The sequence below is a fragment of the Panulirus ornatus genome, chromosome 9 (genome assembly GCF_036320965.1).
Source record: "Panulirus ornatus isolate Po-2019 chromosome 9, ASM3632096v1, whole genome shotgun sequence".
Lineage (NCBI taxonomy): Eukaryota > Metazoa > Arthropoda > Malacostraca > Decapoda > Palinuridae > Panulirus > Panulirus ornatus.
The window spans coordinates 57,120,872-57,125,641 of NC_092232.1; the positions used below are offsets into that span (position 1 = coordinate 57,120,872).

Sequence of the window (4,770 nt, forward strand, 5' to 3'; positions counted from 1 at the left end):
ATGATACTGATAATAATAATGATAATGATAATAACAATAATAATGATGATAATAATAATAATGATAATAATAATAATAAAGATAATAATGATAATGATGATAATAATGATAACATTAATGATAATGATAATAATGATAATAATAATGATAATGATAACATTAATGATAATGATAATAATGATAATAATGATAATAATGATAACATTAATGATAATGATAATAATGATAATAATAATGATAATAATAATAATATTGATAATAACAATAATATTGATGATAATAATAGTAATAATAATGATGTAATTATGATAAATAGTACTGTACTATAATGATAATAAAATTGTTGATAATAATAATAATAGTAATAATAATGATGTAATTATGATAAATAGTACTTACTATAATGATAATAAAATTGTTGATAATAATAACAATAGTAATAATAATGATGTAATTATGATAAATACTATAATGATAATAACGGTAAAACATTCAATACAGTTTCGTCTTCCTAATATAACAAGACAATATAGTCTAAATATACCACATACCCGTGTTACACTGAGTTAAAAGAATTAAACTCCACAAACCATGATTTTGTCTTGATCTGTCCTTGTAACAGTATTTTGAACCTGTAGTCATCTTGGTGTATATTGTTTAGTTTTCGTAACCATTAAATGAATATAAGTCAACATGTTTTCAGGAAAAAATAAGTTTTTCCAATTGTATGTTTTTCATTTTCCATTGGATGGAAGCATCCCAGGGATTAGTGTATATCTTGTGTGCCAACCAACTGTTGGTTCCTGCTGTCTCTGGGTTAGTCATGTTTTATGGAAAAAAGAAAGATAAATGTTTATCAGGAGCGGGACTCGAACCCAGGCCCGGAAGACCAGACAATGATTTGAAAGCAGCGCCTTAAACCACCCGGCCATCTTGCCAGGAGAAAATAAATTTGGAAGTTCTCTCTAACTTACTAAACTGAACCAATTCCAGGAGCAAATGTATAGTATATACTTATAAGGTTAAGAGACGGGACAACACGAGTGTATAACTCTCTCCCATAATGTACACACACACACACACACACACACACACACACACACAGAGCGGCGCCAGGCTGGAGGCGGGGCATCGTGACGTCACAGGCAAGTCCCTCCCCCCGCCAGATCCAAACATGTGTTGTGTCTGGTGATGGCGGTTCAAGATTTCCCACATTAATATTGATCTTTATATTATCATCCACTCCCAAAGTCACCTGGCATTCTTGTGTTTCAACAACAGACGTGATATATGCAACACCAGGCAAACATTGTACCATTATCTGATAGGTTAATTGGTGCACAATCAAGAACCAGTGAATTTCATCGCCGCCATAAGTAAGTAAGGAAGGTGACTTTAATGATGATAAATACGACCTGGTATGGCTGTGTCTACACACTACCGCCATCTGGTCAACATTGTACATACCAACATTTAAACTCTGACATTCAACCACAAGGTTTAAAGTCGCTCATGAAAACGCGAACTTAAAATCTATCCATTTAAATCCACCATTCATCAATAAACATTTAAACACCGTCATTTGAACGTAAACCTTCCAGCTGCGTTATTTTACCAGAGTCCTTTAAGATACGTCATATAAACACAAAACTTGAATGTACGTTAAGTTTGTGCAAACCATCATTGAAACTCAAACTTTTGAATTAGAATTGTAATGAAAATGCGAACTTTTAACTCTGTCAAATTATAGCTATTGTACAAAATGATTTACTTAATTGACAAATTTTAATGTCACTTAATTTAACGATATCCTTTGTGGTTCATCTCTGATACACAAACCTTTAAACTTTGTCTCTAGAACTGAACACAACCATTAAGTTTCATAACTGGAATGGAAATTTGGATAATCTATCAAAATTCGTCATATAACGCGAACTTTTAAATCCTTCCATTCAGTTGGGCCGTTACTTGCCTGGTTGCCATTCATAATATGTCCTTTTATATTGTATGTTGACTACGCTCTCATTCATTCGTCATTTGGATCATCTCACTGATATTCCATTCATAAACTTCATTCCTAAAGCTTATTTTTGACCGCCATGTTGGTTTCCTTAAGGTATATAATTCTTTGTGTATTTAATAATAGAAGATTCAATGATATTTCTCGTGGTACTGGAATTAGAGTTAATAATGCCATCTCAGTTATTAACTCTAACTCCAGCACCACGAGAAATATCATTGAATCTTCTATTTCTGAATACACAAAGAATTATAATCTTAATATTAGTGATGGTCTATACAAATTGGATAACTTTAATGCTGATAAAATGTGTAAACAATTCACCTTCTTGTCCACATAATAAGTTTATGATACGCTTGTTGTCTGTCTTGGACAATCACATGTTTACCATATGGCGTCCTAGCTACGTCTCTTCGTTGTATATCAACTGACTGTTATATTTCTCTCTTGTGTCTCCCCTGATGATGTGAGTATTACACGAAAGTGCACTTGGGAACTTATCGTGTTTATTTTCCTAGTGGACTCATAAAAGTATACTTGATCACGTGAAAAATCGTGATCCTTTCCAATATATATATATATATATATATATATATATATATATATATATATATATATATATATATATATATATATATATATATATATATATATATATATTCTCCCCTATCCCTGGGGATAGGGGAGAAAGAATACTTCCCACGTATTCCCTGCGTGTCGTAGAAGGCGACTAAAAGGGAAGGGAGCGGGGGGCTGGAAATCCTCCCCTCTCGTTTTTCTTTAATTTTCCAAAAGAAGGAACAGAGAAGGGGGCCAGGTGAGGATATTCCCTCAAAGGCACAGTCCTCTGTTCTTAACGCTACCTCGCTATCGCGGGAAATGGCGAATAGTATGAAAAAATATATATATATATATATATATATATATATATATATATATATATATATATATATATATATATATATATATATATATATATATATTCTTTTTTCTTACATACTATTCGCCATTTCCCGCGTCAGCGAGATAGCGTTAAGAACAGAGGACTGGGCCTCTGAGGAAACATCCTCACCCGGCCCCCTTCTCTGTTTCTTCCTTTGTAATATTAAAAAAAAAAAACGAGAGGGGAGGATTTCCAGCCCCCCGCTCCCTTCCCTTTTAGTTCGCCTTCTACGACACGCAGGGAATACGTGGGAAGTATTCTTTCTCCCCTATCCCCAGGGATAATATATATATATATATATATATATATATATATATATATATATATATATATATATATATATATATATATATATATATATATATATATATATATATATATATATATATATATATATACATATCCTTCAGTACGTTTACTTTCGATAATGAGGAACAGAAGAATAAGCCAAGCAAGTAAATTTCGTCAAAGACATCTCTCTTTTCTAAACGCTGCCTCGCAAAGATTTTCATTAATTCAAATTGAAGAAACAGACGTATTTTTCTATTGTCTGGTTAGCTCAGTGGTAGAGCGTGAGTCTTACACACTCAAGGTCGTGGGTTCGAGACCCACACCAGACATAATTTTTGCCTTTTTCTTGTTTCATTTTGTCCGCATCACATGTGTGCAACATTCAGCATGTTCGTCCAACGTTATAGTGAAGACCTTCACAATAAATTGGGGTTTTCGACCTTATCTGAAAGGGTCAGGTCCACCAAGACGTCCTTGAAATCTTCCAGAAGCTTCTGGCGATCCTCCTCCAACTGCTGGGCACATCAGAGTTAACATGGGCCGGACATCGGTTGTGGAACGACTTAATCTGCTTCCGGTAGTTAGCAGGGATGATAATGAGGGCTCTGACCTCATACCAGGTCAGCTTAGTTCCAGTCTATTGCTTAGTTCCAGTCTATTGCAACGACAATAAAAAAGTAAAACTCATTTCTTCGTAAAAAATTGAGAGGAAAACACGACAGCAACATGGAGATTTACCCTGTGGTTATTTTGCCGGCTAGTCGGTACGGTCGGTCAAACACTATTTTGCCGTGGTAATCTCAGTGCTTCATATAATACTATGTCACAAAATATGTTCTTGGGGGCGTAGCTCAGTGGTAGAGCACTCGCTTGGCATGCGAGAGGTCCCGGGTTCAAACCCCGGCGCTTCCATTTTTGTTATTTGGGAAATTCATTGTTTTCAGTCTTATATATATATATATATATATATATATATATATATATATATATATATATATATATATATATATATCGTTCGATCATAGAAGTTAAGCAACGATGGGTGTGGTTAGTACTTGGATGGGTGACCGTCTGGGAACACCAGATGCTGTTATCCCTGGGGATAGGGAAGAAAGTATACTTGCCACGTATTCCCTGCGTGTCGTACAAGGCGACTAAAAGGGTAGGGAGCAGAAGGCCGGAAATCCTTTACTCTCATTTTCAATTTTCCAAAAGACGGAACAGAGAAGACATAAAGATATTGTAGATGTAACTAATATAAGATATAAGAATGAATGGAAGATACGGATGTAGCTGAAACAAGGAGTAATGAAGATTAAGGTGCAATGAAAATAATTCTGTAGTGAGGATAAATGTAAATGTAAAAAATAAATGTAAAATTTTGTATTGAACATCAAGAAGTAATGATAATGATGAGAGTGTAGTGATGATGAGGGTTTAGTTGGGGAGTGGCGACAATTGCCTTTACAATGATGATAAGGAGGTAACACAATGAGGAACACAAACTTTCCAAAGC

General features: G+C 34.1%; 1 non-coding gene across 1 annotated transcript; it reads left to right on the plus strand.

The window, feature by feature from the left end:
- Window positions 1-3,511: 3,511 nt before the first annotated feature.
- TRNAV-UAC (transfer RNA valine (anticodon UAC)) lies at window positions 3,512-3,583 on the plus strand. The gene has a single exon. It is a non-coding gene; the product is annotated as a tRNA-Val (tRNA).
- Window positions 3,584-4,770: the final 1,187 nt, after the last annotated feature.